The following is an 18,169-nucleotide window of genomic DNA, read 5'->3' as shown; positions in this document are numbered from 1 at the left end:
CAGAGTCTGCTCCTGTTGGAGAATATAGGACTATTAAAGGAACTGGATGGAAAAAGTACAGGATATAAATCAGGAATAGTTTGGCAGGAATAAAGAGCTAGAGCAGGTAACATTGAAAATGTTATTAGGAAAACTTTAGATATTAAACTACAGAGATGATTCCTTTTTTTTCATCTCTCAACCACTCATTGACTTACTCATTCAGTAAGCCCTTGTATCTCAGCTAATGGGAGCCATGGCTCAAGGGCTAGAGTGCTTGCTTAGCATGCATGAGGCCCTGGGTTCATTGCACAGTACTGAAAAAGAAAACAAAAATCTAATGGGGACAGGGAGCTGAAGATGTAGAGCCTGCTCTCAAATTTACAGTAATTTGAATGCTCAGGTAAACTAGGGACTGTATGTCTAGTGTATTTTTGACCAAAGTAATTTTGTGAGACACCCATTCTATTGTTTCTTTAAAAAGAGTTCAAATAAAAACAAAGTTTTGAAAATAGTACATACTTTGTCCTTCCTCATAGCTTGGGACTTTGTAAAAATCTCGACATACATAGACACAGACACACAGACACAGACACAGACACACACACACACACACACACACACACACGGCTTCATTTCAGCAGTATTTCTTTCACTATCATATTTTTTCTTTCTTTTTATATAACAACTATATAGCAACCCATGATGTGTTGGATAACTTCCTTTGTTGTCCCTTCCAGATTCATACTTCACCCTTCTCCATACTGTTGCATGTCCCAGGAGGCAGCTCTTTATGAATTTCACACTTGAGTATACTATGTTTGTTTTCTGGTTTGTTTGACCCAATGGGACATTTGCAGGATATGAGAGCGAGAGAATATGGTATTGGTTTGCTCAGCTCTGTCTTCCAAGTAACCAGGTTACCACAGATTAGCTCTCTTTCAGGCAAATGCCTCCTTTCGGATGGATTTCTGGATGTTTATTCGTTTATTTACATTTACACAAAGTCTTGCTATGTTGCAGGCTAGCCTCTGACAGAAGTGATTCTCTCACCTCAGTCTCCCAAGTAGCTGGGACTATAGTTGTTGTACATAACCCCAGCTCTCCCTAGTGCTTACAACTGGCCCCTCCCCTTACTTCTTCAGACCTAGGGCTGGCAATGGGCCTCACCTCTTGGGAGCCGGGGCTGCTGTACTATTATTCCTCTTTTTGCACTCCCTGCACATTTGTAAAAGTTCTTTATCCACCCAGGATTCTCATTGTTAGATATGGAGCATATGACTTGAGAAGTGCTTAGGGTAGCTGCTTATGAAAAGAGTTTTGCATAGGAAAGAATAGAAAGCTTTAAATTTTCATGGTGAACCCACAAGAATCTATTAAATAAATTATCTGTTAGCTTATTTATCAGTGTATTTGTTTTTTTTTTCATAAAATTAACAAATTTATTTGGAATATAGAATAGTCATAACAAATCATGAAATGGAGACATACAGAGAAAGAATGAGGGAAAGAGGGGGCACTGAGTCTGCATAAATGGAGAACAAAGAGAATAAGGAAAATTTGACAGCAACCAAGTGGTTGGCAATTTGAAACTTACTTAAGCATATGTTTGATAATTAACATTGGCAAGAAATATGAAGAGGTAAACTAAATAAACAATATTATGAAAAAATTTGGACATATACATTCCAGGGACAAAGCTTTGAGCCTTTCAGTGAACTTTGAAGGTCCAGGGAAATGAGTTGAGGGACTACGTGCAGGCCAGGGTTAATCTATGATAGAAGGGGTTGGCTTCCAGCCAACAAGATCCTGATGAAACCTCCTAAGAGACAAGGGACTCGTCTCTTCTTCCTCCAAGAGAGGTTTGAGCTGGCACTGTTCTTTTTTTATTATTGTTTTATTATTCATATGTGCGTACAAGGCCTGGGTCATTTCTCCCCCTGCCCCCACCCCTCCCTTACCACCCACTCCCCCCCTCCCTCTCCCCCCCACCCCCTCACTACCAGAGCTGGCACTATTCTTGATAATTGTTCACTTTTTGAATATCTGCTTCTTCAGTAAGAACTGATAGGTGGACTTCATTCTAATGGTACAGAATATTTTCGAAGTATAAAGAGCTTCAGTTCCTCAGTTTCTGCCTTATTGGTTCCCAGGACCCAGGAGAAACTGGACACGGCACTTTCTGTCCACGTGAGTCACGGCTGGCTGAAGGAACACTATAAGCAGCCTTAGGCAGGCAATGTCAAGGGGCTGGCCGAAGTCCTCCGGGTACACGTCGAGCCAGGTCATAAGGATCGAGTAGACAGCCCTTTTGAATTGCTCCTGAGTTGTGCGATTTCTGTTGGAGTCACACCATGAAAACAAGATCTGCAGTGCCTGCTGAATCATATTTACTCTTCCTTCGGAGCCTTGCAATCCAGTGGGCACGAAGAGCAAGTCTCCAAATGGCAGGGAAGGCAGCTGTTGCTCCCCCAACATCTCCTGTGTGGCTGCCTCTGGGATGTCCTCAGTGCAGTTCTCATCCAGGGTGGATGCTGACTCATTTTCAGTCGCATCTGTTGGTGTGACTTGCTCGGGAACCAAATCTTGAAGGACATCTAAGAGTGGTTTCTTCTCAATTTGCCCATTCTCTGTGTCCACAGGTGAAGGCTCTGTGGGCTCCTGTGATGGGCCAGGCACCATTTCATGCTCCAGTTCTGGAGGCTCAGTGGGAGTTGCTTCGACCTCCATATGTTCTGAGTGAGCTGATTCAAGTTCTGGACTTGATGAAGTAACTGGCTTGGCTTTTGTAGTTGGATCATTTGAGCCATCTGTTGTGCTCATGTTAAGTTGTCCTGGATCATCGGTTGTTACATAGGAAAGTGGGGATGAAGAAGTGGTCCCAGAACAGAAGGGGAGGCAGCAAGTCATCCATTTTCTCCAGAATGAAACTGTTGAGGATGTCCTCCGTGATGTGCTCACCTGTGATGTGGGCTGATTTATTTCCACCCTTTGTTGTCTTCTGGGAACATCCCCTCTGGGGGTGTCGTTGAGTCCTGAAGCAGTTTCTCCAGAACTGGGCTGTTCTCCTCTGTGTGGTCTCCTGGGGCCTGAGCCCCAACACCACTGGAGACAGCAAGAGAACATCTTTCTCTCTACAGAGCTAGTAGAGATATGAGTTGACAGTGGTTGCTCAGGAATTTAGTTGCCTGGCCACCAGGGTTCTATATTCTTTTTTGTCCTTTTCCAGGAAGTGAGGTCATCTCTGAAGGTCTCAACTGACACTCTGCCTCAAACAAAAGCCTTCACTAGATCTACCATCATGCTGATGGCTTCCTGGCCCAAACCATGTGGACAACTAGACACATTCACACCTGTACCCTCCACCTACTCTCTCTGGCTGGGATGAAACACGGCCATTACTTTGAGGAGCCTGACGTGGGTTCGCTCCTTGCTCCTTTTTCCAGTGAGGCATTTGACCCTGGACAGGTCACTCTGCCTCTCATAGCTTTCCCAGTTGTGAAACTTGCTTTGTTGTGTTCATCCCATTTTTTTAAAAAAATTTTATTTTTATTGTTTTATTATTCATATGTGCCTAAAAGGCTTGGGTCATTTCTCCCTCCTACCCCCACGCCCACCCTTACCACCCACTCTGCCCCCTCCCTCTCCCCCTCCTCAATACCCAGCAGAAACTATTTTGCCCTTATTTCTAATTTTGTTGTAGAGAGAGTATAAGCAATAATAGGAAGGAACAAGGGGTTTTGCTGGTTGAGATAAGGATAGCTATACAGGGCATTGACTCACATTGATTTCCTGTGCGTGGGTGTTACCTTCTAGGTTAATTCTTTTTGATCTCACCTTTTCTCTAGTTGCTGGTCCCCTTTTCCTATTGGCCTCAGTTGCTTTTAAGGTATCTGCTTTAGTTTCTCTGCGTTAAGGGCAACAAATGCTAGCTAGTTTTTTAGGTGTCTTACCTATCCTCACCCCTCCCTTGTGTGCTCTCGCTTTTATCATGTGCTCAAAGTCCAATCCCCTTGTTGTGTTTGTCTTTGATCTAATGTCCACATATGAGGGACAACATACGATTTTTGGTCTTTTGGGCCAGGCTAACCTCACTCAGAATGATGTTCTCCAATTCCATCCATTTACCAGCGAATGAAACATTTTGTTCCTCTTCATGGCTGCATAAAATTCCATTGTGTATAGATACCACATTTTCATAATCCATTCGTCAGTGCTGGGGCATCTTGGCTGTTTCCATAACTTGGCTATTGTGAATAGTGCTGCAATAAACATGGATGTGCAGGTGCCTCTGGAGTAACCTGTGTCACAGTCTTTTGGGTATATCCCCAAGAGTGGTATTGCTGGATCAAATGGTAGATCAATGTCTAGCTTTTTAAGTAGCCTCCACATTTTTTTCAGAGTGGTTGTACTAGTTTACATTCCCACCAACAGTGTAAGAGGGTTCCTTTTTCCCCGCATCCTCGCCAACACCTGTTGTTGGTGGTGTTGTTAATGATGGCTATTCTAACAGGGGTGAGGTGGAATCTTAGTGTGGTTTTAATTTGCATTTCCTTTATTGCTAGAGATGGTGAGCATTTTTTCATGTGTTTTTGGCCATTTGAATTTCTTCTTTTGAGAAAGTTTTGTTTAGTTCACTTGCCCATTTCTTTATTGGTTCATTAGTTTTGGAAGAATTTCGTTTTTAAGTTCCCTATATATTCCGGTTATCAGTCTTTGTCTGATGTGTAGCTGGCAAATATTTTCTCCCACTCTGTGGGTGTTCTCTTCAGTTTAGAAACCATTTCTTTTGTTGAGCCAAAGCTTTTTAGTTTTATGAGGTCCCATTTATCTATGCTATCTCTTAGTTGCTGTGCTGCTGGGGTTTCGTTGAGAAAGTTCTTACCTATACCTACTAACTCCAGAGTATTTCCTACACTTTCCTGTATGAATTTTAGAGTTTGGGGTCTGATATTAAGATCCTTGATCCATTTTGAGTTAATCTTGGTATAGGGTGATATACATGGATCTAGTTTCAGTTTTTTGCAGACTGCTAACCAGTTTTACCAGTACTTTTTGTTGAAGAGGCTGCTTTTTCTCCATCGTATATTTTTAGCTCCTTTGCCAAAGACAAGTTAGTTATAGTTGTGTGGCTTCATGTCTGGGTCCTCTATTCTGTTCCACTGGTCTTCATGTCTGTTTTTGTGCCAGTACCATGCTGTTTTTATCATTATTGCTTTGTAATATAGTTTGAAGTCAGGTATTGTGATACCTCCAGCATTGTTCTTTTGACTGAGTATTACCTTGGCTATTCATGGCCTCTTGTGTATCCACATAAATTTCATGGTAGATTTTTCAATCTCTTTAATGAATGTCATTGGAATTTTGATGGGAATTGCATTAAACATGTAGATTACCTTTGGGAGTATTGACATTTTTACTATGTTGATTCTACCAATCCATGAGCATGGGCGATCTCTCCACTTTCTATAGTCTTCCTCAATCTCTTTCTTCAGAAGTGTATAGTTTTCCTTGTAGAGGTCTTTCACATCTTTTGTTAGGTTTACTCCTAGGTATTTGATTTTTTTTGAGGCTATTGTAAATGGAATTGTTTTCATACATTCTTTTTCCGTTTGCTCATTGTTAGTGTATAGAAATGCTAATGATTTTTCTATGTTGATTTTATATCCTGCTACCTTGCTATAGCTATTGATGATGTCTAGAAGCTTCTGAGTAGAGTTTTTTGGGTCTTTAAGGTATAGGATCATGTCATCTGCAAATAGGGATATTTTGACAGTTTCTTTACCTATTTGTATTCCTTTTATTCCTTCTTCTTGCTTAATTGCTGTGGCTAGGAATTCCAGTACTATGTTGAATAGGAGTGGAGATAGTGGGCATCCTTGTCTAGTTCCTGATTTTAGAGGGAATGGTTTCAGTTTTTCTCCATTAAGTATAATGGTGGCTGTAGGTTTGTCATATATAGCTTTTATAACGTTGAGGTACTTTCCTTCTACTCCTAGTTTTCTTAGAGCTTTTATCATGAAATGGTGTTGGATCTTATCAAAGGCTTTTTCTGCATCTATTGAGATGATCAAGTGGTTTTTGTCTTTGTTTCTGTTAATGTGGTTTATTACGTTTTTTGATTTTCATATGTTGAACCACCCCTGCATTCCTGGGATTGGTTGTGGTGAATAATCTTTTTGATGTGTTGTTGAATTCGATTTGCCACTATTTTGTTGAGGATTTTTGCATCCATGTTCATGAAGGAGATTGGCCTATAGTTTTCCTTTTTGGAGGTGTCTTTGCCTGGTTTTGGGATAAGTGTAACACTGGCTTCATCAAATGTGTTTGGCAGTTTTCCTTCCCTTTCTATTTTGTGGAACAGTTTAAGGAGGATTGGTATAAGTTCTTCTTTAAAGGTCTGATAGAATTAAGCAAAGAATCCATCAGGTCCTGGACTTTTCTTTTTGGGGAGACTCTTAATTGCTGCTTCAATTTCATTTTGTGTTATAGATCTATTCAGGTGATTAATATCCTCTTGTTTCAGTTTTGGATGATCATATATATTTTGAAATCTGTCCATTTCTTTAAGATTTTGAAATTTATTTGAATATAGGTTCTCGAAGTAGTCTCTGATGTTTTCTTGGACTTCCATGGTGTTTGTTGTTATCTCCCCTTTTGCATTCCTGATTCTACTAATTTGGGTTTTTTTCTGTCCTCATTTCAGTCAAGTTTGCCAGGGGTCTATCGATCTTGTTTATTTTTTCAAGGAACCGTCTTTTTGTTTCATTAATTCTTTGTATGGTTTTTTTGGTTTCTATTTCATTGATTTCAGCTCTTATTTTTATTATTTCTCTCCTTCTATTTGTTTTGGGATTTGCTTGTTCTTGTTTTTCTAGGAGTTTGAGATGTATCATTAGGTCATTGATTTGGGATCTTTCAGTTTTTTTAATATATGCACTCATGGCTATAAACTTTCCTCTCAGGACTGCCTTTGCTGTGTCCCATAGGTTCTGGTAGGTTGTGTTTTCATTTTCATTGACTTCCAGAAACTTTTAATTTCCTCTTTTATTTCATCGATGATCCATTCTTCATTAAGTAGTGAGTTATTTAGTTTCCAACTGTTTGCATGTTTTTTGTCTTTACTTTTGTTGTTGAGTTCTACTTTTATTTCATTGTGATCAGATAGTATGCATGGTATAATTTCTATTTTCTTATATTTGCTGAGGCTTCCTTTGTGCCCTAGGATATGATCTATTTTGGAGAAGGTTCCATGGGCTGCTGAGAAGAATGTATATTGTGTAGAGGTTGGATGAAATGTCCTGTAGACATCAACTAGGTCCATTTGATCTATTGTATATTTTAAATTTTGTATATCTTTATTGATTTTTTGTTTGGATGACCTATCTATTGTTGATAATGGGGTGTTAAAGTCTCCCACAACCACTCTGTTTGTGTTAATATATGCTTTTAGGTCTTTCAGGGTATGTTTGATGAAATTGGGTGCATTGACATTGGGTGCATACAGGTTGATAATTATTATTTCCTTTTGGTCTATTTCCCCTTTTATTAGTATGGAATGTCCTTCTTTATCTCATTTGATCAACGTAGGTTTGAAGTCTACTTTGTCAGGCCACTCCTGCCTATTTTCAGGGGCCATTGTCTTGGTAAATCTTCTTCCAGCCTTTCATCCTAAGCCTATGCTTATTTCTGTCAGTGAGATGTGTCTCATGTAAGCAACAAATTGTTGGATCTTCCTTTTTAATCCATTTCATCAAGTGGTGCCTTTTGATGGGTGAATTAAGTCCATTAACATTAATTGTTAGTACTGATAGGTATGTGGTGATTCATGTCATTTAGTTGTCTTAGTTGTTTGAAGGTTTGATTGTGTGTACCTAAGTTGAGGTTACTCTGTACTTTCTTGCTTTTTCTTTTCCTGTGGTTTGGTGCTGCCTGTCTTTTCATGGTTAAGTTGGGTTTAACTTTCTGTGTGCAGAATCCCTTGTAGAATCTTTTGTAGTGGTGGTTTTATTGTCACATATTGTTTTAGTTTCTGCTTATCATGAAAGACTTTTATTGCTCCATCTATTTTGAATGATAGTTTTGCTGGGTAGAGTATCCTGGAGTTGAAGTTATTTTCATTCAGTGCCTGGAAGATCTCACCCCACGCTCTTCTTGCTTTTAATGTTTCTGTTGAGAAGTCTGCTGTGATTTTGATGGGTTTACCTTTGTATGTCACTTGTTTTTTCTCTCTTACAGCCTTCAATATTCTTTCCTTAGTTTCTGAACTTGTTGTTTTAATGATGATATGTTGTGGGGTAGTTCTATTTTGATCTGGTCTGTTTGGTGTTCTGGAGGCCTCTTGCATCTGTATGGGAATATCTTTCTCTAGATTTGGGAAATTTTCCATTATTATTTTGTTGAATATGTTACACATTCCCTTTGCTTGCACCTCTTCTCCTTCTTCGATGCCCATGATTCTCAAGTTTGGTCTTTTGATGAAGTCAGTGAGTTCATGCATTTTCTTTTCACAGGTCTTGAGTTGTTTAATTAATAGTTCCTCAATTTTTCCTTTAATTACCATTTCATCTTCAAGTTCTGAGATTCTTTCTTCTGTTTGTTCTATTCTGCTGGATTGGCCTTCCATTTTGTTTTGCAGTTCTGTTTTGTTCTTTTTTCTGAGGTTTTCCATGTCCTGGGTGGTTTCCTCTTTAATGTTGTCTATTTTTGTCCTGAGTTCATTTATCTGTTTATTAATCATGTTCTCTGTTTCACTTTGGTGTTTATACAGTGCTTGTATGGTTTCCTTTATTTCTTCTTCTGCTTTCTCAAATTCTCTATTTTTGTCATCTTGGAATTTCTTCAGTGTCTCCTGTACATTTTGATTGACCCTATCCAGTATCATCTCTATAAAATTCTCATTGAGTACCTGTAGTATTTCTTCTTTTAAATTATTCTTGTGGGCTTCATTGGATTCTTTGGCATAGTTTATCTTCATTTTGTTGGAGTCTGGATCTGAGTATCTGTTTTCTTCATTTCCCTCTGGTTGCTGTACTAATTTTTTGCTGTGAGGAAACTGTTTTCCCTTTTTTTTCTGTCTTCTCATCATTGTCCTTGGTGTTGTTACTGTCCCTGTACTGTGTGCAATTAAGTATTTTCTAGCTTATAATAATAACAATGGTAATATTTAGAATGGAAGGGTGAGAGGAGATGGAAAGCAAGAAGTTAAAGAAAAGGGAAAAACAAACAGACAGGTAGGAAAAAAACAAAAGAAGGAATCAAACAAAGTTTCAAAGTATAAACAGGGAGTGTTAGTGTACTAATCGATAGTAAGCTGAACAGGCCTTAGAGAGACAGAGAGAGGATTGAAAATAAAAAATAAAATAATAAAGATAAGAATAAAAATAAAAAATAAGTAAATGAAAGTAATATATATATATGTATATATATATATATATATATATATATATATATATATATATATATATACATATATATATATAAATAAAATAAAACAAAATAAAAAATAGAAGAAAAAAACCTCCAAGTTCAAATGGAATGAAGTTTCAGTCTTAATAATTTGGTGTCCATCTCAGTCTCCAGTCCTGGAGATGGTGCCTCAGATGTTGTTCTGTAGTTGTCTCATCAAAGGGGATGCATAAAGTAGAACAATACTGCACACAAAAAAATAAAAATAAAAAACAAAAAAACCCACAAAATGTCCCAAGTTCAAATGCAATACAGTTTCAGTAAGTTTTTCAGCATGCAGGTGTAGTTCAATTGTTTTCTCATCAAAGGTAGGGAGAGAGAAAAAAAAAAAAAGAGTCTGGAGACAGTTCTGTGAATGGTATCTGCGGTTGTGGCTTGCCTGTGTACTGCTGTCAGCCTGCTGTTGCTGGAGGCATTATTTATGCAGATCTCAGGGGTGAGCTTAGCACTCACCTGGCCCTGCCAGCTTTGTTTACTCAGAGTATTCCTGTGCACAAGCCTCTGCTACAAGCTTTCCCCTTTCCAAGCACACTGGGGGAGGTGACACTGCACCTGCTTTCTCAGGCTTGCGTGTTTGTTTACAGTTCACGTGGGAAGTGGGTCTTCCCCCCGTCCTGTGGAGTTTTCCTCCCACAGCCACTCTCACAAGCTTTCCCACTCATGAATACTGGGCGGTGCTGCTGCTCCTGCCAGCCTCCATGTTTGTTTACAGCTCACGTGGGAAGTGGGTCTTCCCTCCTCTCCTGTAGAGTTTTCCTCCCTCTGCCACTCTCACAAGCTTTCCCACTCCTGGTTGCTGGGTGTGCGCCCCCTCTCCCGCTGGAGCCTCTCCTGCCCACCCAGGTTGTTTATTTACAGTCCCAGGAAAGATTCCCTTCCTCCAATCTTCGGTGCTCAGTGCACCCCACTCTCTTTCCCACATGTCTTTATTGTTCTTATTGCTTATTACTCAATTTCTCTTTTTTCCCTGGGTGGAGGTCGGTCTGTCCAGGTGGCTATGCTGCTCTGGCCCAGGGATGTCTGTGGGAGTACCGCGGTACTGCTAATCTCACCTTGTCCATGTCTTCCCAAGCCATCTGGGTGCAGGCACCTGGCGGCCTGGGGGCCCTCCTGGTTTCTCCGTTTAATGTGAAGTGGATATGCTCTGCACCGGCTGGAGGTGTGGAGGGGTCAAAGTTTTGCCTCTTTTTGGTGGTTTTGCATGCAAGGTGTGTCTCCAGCATCTCTCTAAGATTTCACTATAGGAGGCACACTTTCTGCTTCCTCAGTGTATTTGTTTTTAAATGTGACATAACTCAAGGTCTAAACCTCTTTCACGGAAACATTCTGATGTTCTCTATGTAGTTCCACTTCAGGTATATTTAATTTCAGAGCAAATATAAGGTTTTGGAAAAGTGAGGTGGTTTTAAAAAGGCCACATTTTATTGTGGCAAATTGATTGCAAAGGAGGGAAGGAAGTAATAAGGCAAGAAGACCCACTGATATAAACATTCAATACTTAATAATGAATACTTTATTCCTCATGTTTTCCAATTATAAAGAAATCAAGATAATAGTTTAAAGTCAAGATAATGACTTGAAAAGAGTTAGTATTGGCAGGGAAAGTAAGAATGGAAAAGGAGTTGTGCTAGTATAATTGACAAAGCTTGTAATCTCACTGGCTAGTGACAGTGTAAAGTAGTGTGGAATGAGGATGTGAGGTAAGCAGGGAAAGATGGTGAGGAAAACGTAAAATGCAATGCAACTTCTTTTACATCTCCAATAGTTTCTACCTCTTACAAATTTTAAAGTCAGAGTTTATATTGAGATTAGACTAGCTTGCAGCAGTGTGACAATCCTTTAGGTGAATGGAAACTTAGTTACTGGGAAAGGTAACTTCTAGTGTCAATTAAATGGACAAAAGATTTTTTGAGGGAATAAACTGGAAAGGCAGGTTCTAAAGAAACTAAAGGTAGGACTCTATTTCCTTCATCTAATCTTTGCAGTATCTATATTAAAAAGGAAATATAGTGGTGGGCAGGTAGCCCATGGAGGTGGGCCAGAGACTCCATAGAGATACTTGAAAGTATCTCATTTTTGTCCTTAGGACACCACTTGAGTGAAATAGGCCTGTATTTCCTAGAGGGAGAGAAATACACACATATAGGGATATCTATATACATAGATATTTATATATGTATGTATTTTTTGCACATCAGTTTAAGTAAAAGTACTCCTTGTGGGTTTTTGAGCTAAGTCAATTCATACTTAGTAGGCACAGTATTTGCTAATCATTGTCATCAATTCTGGAAATACACAAATGATTAATGGATGGTCCCTTCATTTCCTTTACTATACCATGAGGAAAGAAGGGATGGATCATTTATCCAATTTTGGATAAAATAAAAACCCCTACCAAGTTAGCATAATCTTGTAATAAAGTTGAAAAGCAGTGTAAACCTCAGAATCAATGGGGTGATTGGTGTGATCTAGCTACTTCTCCCCATCAAGAGATACTCTCTGAAGCCAACCTTGGAAAGTCTCAGTCTGTCTGTCTGTCTATCTCTCTCTGTTTTAAACTCACTAAGATTGCAGTCTAACCAACAGGGGTCCTAGAGTCTGCATCACATATAAGCACTGGGAAAGCCATCTCTTCTTCCTGGCCATCAGTCACAGTGCAAATGACTAGAAGCTGTTTTAGGAGGCTCCTCTCTGAATCTGTGACTTTAGGAGTCAAAGGGCTCTGCACTTTCCTTTCTCTGGGAACTTCCAGCAATGGGAATTTCCTGCAGTGGTCAAGCACTGATCCAGCTGGTACTGGCCTGGGCAGTTCATCTAACTACAGTGCAAAGACTTTGAGTCAGAGACACGGAGACCTCCAGGCAGTAGGAAAATGGTAGGAGTCCAGGGCAGAGGGTGGTGGCCTGGAAGTTGTCTGTCTGGGGCCAGAAGCTGGCTACAAGGACTCCAGGAGTGCTACACGAGTGGTTGTAAACAATTACACACAGAAAGTCAGACCAGGATGGTAGAGCATGCAAATTTTTTACCACCATGCAGATTGCTGCATCTTTACAGGGTTTCCACACCCCATGACCAGACAGCTGAAGGCACTGGAGACTAGGACTAGCAGCAGAAGGCTTATGCTCCACCCCACCCAGTCCTGAGGAACATGGCAGCCAAAAGCAATTAGTCTGCCCTCTGGTTGTTAGGCAAGCACCACAAAGGGGAAAAAAAGGAAGGCAAATAGTGCACAGGCTCTGCTCTTACCAAGTGGTGCATAACTGAAGTGGCCACAGAAAGAAGATCTAGTATGTATAGGTAGAGATCATTCATGGCTGCCTACACAATTGACTTCCTTAAAGGACTGAAAATCTGTCCTCTTTTTTTTTTAATTTAAAATTTTTATTTTATTCCCTCTCACTTTTTTTTTTGTTTGTTTTTATTTGGTTTTTGTTTGTTTTTCTCTAGGGACTTTTTTGAACAGACTGGTTCAAATATTTACATATGAATGTCTTGTTTTAGTCTTTTATACAAATTATCAGACTACTTTGAAGACTAGGTAGATAAATGAAAGCATTCAGATAATAATAAAAAGAAAAAAATAAATGTGAACATAACATACAATACCTCTGAGATCCCATTAAAAGGTCAAACTTACAAATCATGGACATATAAAAAGAAGAAGAGGATAGGCCAAAGGCATAGAAAATATATTCAATAAAATAATAGAAGAGCAGTTCTCAAATCTTTGGAAAGATATGGACATCCATGTATAGAAGCCATTTAAAATGCCAAGCAGACATGACCAGAAAGAACTTCCCCTCATCACATTATAGTTAAAATACCAACTATACAGAACAAGGAAAGAATATTGAAAGCTACAAGAGACAAGTGCTAAGTCACATATAAAGGCAAATCTATCATAATAAGAACAGATTTTTCAACAGAAACTCTAAAAGACAGGATATCTAATGATTACTTCAAGCCCTAAAAAAAGAATAACTTCCAACCTCGGTTACTGTATCCAACAAACTTACCATCCAAAATAGAAGGAAAAATAAAAAGCTTTCATGATAAACACATACTAAAGGAATTAATGACCTTTAAGCACCATAAAAGATACTTAAAGGAATCATATACATGGAACATGAAGATAAAAATGACTATAACAATACAGGAAAGAATAAATCTTACTGCCAGAGTAGATAGCAAATGAAGACTGGGGATTAATTGAACATTAAAAATAACAACATAACTTTCAATAATAACTCTGAAAGTCGGCAGAGTTATTAATTAAAAGACATAGACTGAAAGATTTGATTAAAAAACAAAGCCTAATGTTTCGCTGCCTGTAAGAAACACACCTCACTAGCAAGAACAAACACAGCTGAAAGTAAAAGGATGAAAAAAGATGCTTCAAGCAAATGGGACCTAAATGGAAGCAGCAGTATCTATACTTATATCTGATAAAGCAGACTTAAACCAAAATTTGAAGAGTCAAAGAGGGTCATTGTGTGTTGATAATGGGAACAAGTCATCAAGAAGATACAAGAAAAGTGACACTTGCCAGATTTGCCTGGGCATCATCTCCTTTTGTCTTCTGTCTGTGACTTAGTTCAAAGCTGAATCTTGGACTTCCTAAGGAAATCATCTGAACTTCAATTTTCCCAATAGATCAAAACTTCTATTCCATTGGAGAAATGGTGTTGATATGTCTGGGTAGAATTTGGAAGTGGCTACTGTTCTACCCATCTAGCACTTTGAAGGAAGCTCTTTCAAAATTCTTCCTGATCTCAGCATCTGAGTAGAAGAACTTCAACTAAAACAATCAGATAAGAAATTTAGAAGTGATTTTGAAGCCCATAGCAGGCCTTTCAAATCCAGGAACTATCTCAAGACATCCAAGAGAAACTGAGTGACAGATGACACATTTCAAATGGTGAGATGACATGGATGGTCAGGAACTGAATTAAGTAGAAAACATTAAAACTTGGTTAGACTAAAATCTCAGGAAAGGAAAAAGGCAGAACACAAGAAATCATAAATAATGGAAGACTTTGGCTTTCTATATATCTTGCTACTTTAACAGGAGATGGTGAATTGGCTATCTATAATCCTGGAAAATAAGAGCCTGAGAGGAAAAATCCAGGCAATTATTACTGGATTATTACTCTCCTCTTAGAACTGATTTTACTGCAGAGGTCTTGATGTCTTTGCAACAAAATAGACCAATAGCTACAGTTAGCTGCAATCCAATCAGACCTTCATGATGTTTTGCTTGGCCACACACACAGTAAACTCATTCATCGAATTATGGCAAGGCAGAGCCATATAAAACACTCACTGAATTTTCCTGACAAATATGGCAATGCTGTGCTAGCTAGTGGAACCACTTTTTTGTCTTGTTGCATGGGTGGTTTTAATCACATAGATGGAATAAAATAGAACCTATACCCTGTTGGCAGAGTTAGCCAACAAAGAGTGGAAATATCAGTGACTATAACATCAACTGCTATAATATACAATTGTCTTAAAACCAACTTGTCATGTAAGCACTGTGTTGCTCATTAGAATACAGCATAATTGAATAAATAAAATGCATTTGAAATCTTTTTTTAAAAGAAGGTATACAATTGTAAACATATATGCACTGAATGTCGGTGTACCTAATTTTATAAAATATATGCTCAGATAGACCCCAACACAAAAAGAATAAGTGACTTTAATAACTCACTTTCACCAATATATAGGTATTCCAGTAAAAAAAAAATCATCAAACATCTTAGTTAAATGACATCATAGATCAAATGGACTAAAGAAATATGTATAGAATATTCTACTCAAAATCTACACAGCACACATTCTTCTCAGCAGCACTTGGCACGTTCTCTAAAACACATCACATTTTAGGACATAAAGCAAGTCTTAACAAATACAAGAAATTTGAAATATTTCTTGGATTTTATCAGCTCATACTGTAAGAATCAACAGCAAGAGAAATTACAGGAAATATTCAGACACATGAAGATTGAACAATACAATTTTTTTGGTGGAACTGGGGTTTGAACTCAGGGATTCACACTTGCAAAGCATGTGCTCGACCACTTGAGCCACACCTCCAGTCCACTTTCTTCTGGCTATTTTTTGGAGTTAGGGTCTTATGAACTATTTGCACAGGCTGACCTTGATTCTTCAGATCTCAGCCTCCCAAGGAGCAAGTATTACAGGGGTAAGCCACAAGCACTTGGCTGAACAATATACTTTTGAATGAACAGTGGGTCCTTAAAAAAATCTGGGAAATTAAAATATTTCTAGGATCAAGTGAAAATGAAAACACAACATGCTAGAATCTGAGGGAAACAATGAGAGTGGTTCTAAGAGGGAAGTTTATGAATACAGTTTATAAGACACTGCAGAATTTATTTCAAACTGTGAAAATGGTAATGTACAAATGTGAATAAATACTTACTATTACAGGGTAGATTTTATTTCACCTATAAGAAATGTTTATAAAAACAAAATTAAGGGACATTTGGCCTTTTTGTTTCCTTTTATTCTTCTTTTCCTCACCCAGATTGCACTAATTAAAAAGTTGTAATCATATAAACCTGGTCAAAATCTGCAAGATACCAAAATCCTGTAGATGTTATATTATAAAGTTATTATACTAAAAAGTAAGGGTGAAGTTTATAGTGATAAATGCCAGCATTTAAGAAGAAGAATATAAAATAACTTAATGATGTGCCTCAAGGTCTTAGAAAAACAAGAACAATCTGATCTTTTCTTTTTTTTTTCTCCTTTTATTTTATCATTTTTACATTTACTTACATGTGTATAAATTGTTTGTGCCACCTCCCTCCTCTCCCCCTCTGCTTCCAGGCAGAACCAGTTCTGGCTTCTTCTTCTCAGATTATGTTGAAGAGAAAACAAGAGATATTAAGAAAGACATATCATTTAAGAACAAGCCAATAGACTGACAAACCCTTAGCCAAACTAACCAAAAGAAAGACAGAAAATGCACATCAATAAAATTAGATGAAAAAGGGAATGATGTTACAATAGGTACCACTGAAAGTCAGATGATCATTATGAAATATTTTGATAACTAATACTCCACTAAATTTGAGCATCTAGAAGAAATGAATAAATTTCTAGACACATATGACCTAACGGAACTAAAATAAGACATTAAAAAATTCTAGAGAGATCAATAATGAGTAATGAAATTGAAAAAGTAATGAAAAGTCTCTCAACAGTCCAGGTGGGGTGGCTCACTCTGTAATCCCAGCTACTCTAAAGAAGGAGATTGAGAGTATCATGGATTGAGGCCATCCCAGGCAAAAAGTTAGTGAAACTTCATCTCAACCAACAACCCAGGATGGGCAATTACGCATGTGGTCCCAATGGCATGGGAGGCATAGATGAGAGAAGATGTCTATAATGAAAATTATATAACACTGAAGAAAGAAATTAAAGATGTCAGAAGGTGGAAAGACTTCCCGTGTTTATGAATCACCAGAATTAATATTGTAACAATGGCCACATTACTGAAAGTAATGTATAGATTCAAAATGCAATTCCCATGAAAATTCCAATGTCATTCTTCAAAGAACTAGAACAAAAATCCTAAAATTCATATGGAAGCACAACAGACCCCAAGTAACCACAGCAATCCAGAGCAAAAAAAAAAAAAAAAAAAAAAAAGCACTGCAGGATGTATCCCAATAACTGATCTCAAATTACATTATAGAACCATAGTAATAAAACTAGCATGATACTGGCACCAAAACAAACATGTAGACTAAAGGAATAAGAATAGAGGACCCAGAAGTAAGACCATATGGCTACAACCACCTGATTTTCACCAAAGGTTCTGAAAACATACACTGGGGGAAAGTCTCTTTAACAAGTGGAGCTGGGAAAACTGGGTATACAAACATAGAAGACTGAGACTTTATCCCTACCTCTCACCCTGTACAAAAAAATAATCAACTCAAGAATGGATCAAAGACCTCAATGTAAGACCTGAAACTCTGAAACTACTAGAGGAAAACATAGGGGAAATATTTCAAGGTATAGGCCAAGAGAGTAACCTTATGTTTAGAATTCTAATAGCTCAGAAAATAATAACAAGACCTGACAAATGGGATTGCATCAAACTAAAAAGCTTCTACACGTCAAAGGAAATAATTACCAGAGTGAAGAGATGGAATAGAGAATGAGAGAAAATCTTTGCAAACTATTCATCTGACAGGGGATTAATAACCAAAACACATAAAAAACTAAAGAAATTAACATGAAAATAATAAATAGTCCACTAAATAATGGTAAAATGGACTGAATAGAAATTTTCAAGTGAAGAAATACAAATGGACAAAAAATACATGAGAAATGTTTAACCTCTTTAGCTATTAGAACATGCAAATTAAAACTACACAGATTACCTCTCACCCTAGTCAGAGAAGCTACCATCAAGAGAACATAAAACAACAAATGCTGACAAGAATACAGGGAGAAATTGACCCTTAATATGCAGTTGGTGGGAATGTAAATTAGTGAAACTACTATGGAAATTAGTATGTTGGTTCCTCAAAAAAAGTAAAAATAGAACTGTAATATGTTTCAGCTATTCTACATCCTCATGTATCTCCTACATGAGGATACAATAGATGGATGGAGGATACCCATGCTTATTGTGGCAATATTCACAATAGCCAAGTCAAGAATTGGCCCAGGTACTTAT

General features: G+C 38.0%; 1 long non-coding RNA gene across 4 annotated transcripts in view; it reads left to right on the top strand.

Moving 5' to 3' along the window:
• LOC141423428 (uncharacterized) overlaps window positions 1-18,169 on the top strand; it is a 172,442-nt gene that overhangs the window by 131,077 nt on the left and 23,196 nt on the right. The gene's annotated exons all lie outside the window — the stretch shown is intronic.

This window comes from Castor canadensis, chromosome 1, assembly GCF_047511655.1.
Source record: "Castor canadensis chromosome 1, mCasCan1.hap1v2, whole genome shotgun sequence".
Taxonomy (NCBI): Eukaryota; Metazoa; Chordata; class Mammalia; order Rodentia; family Castoridae; genus Castor; species Castor canadensis.
This window is presented reverse-complemented; position numbering and strand designations above follow the sequence as displayed.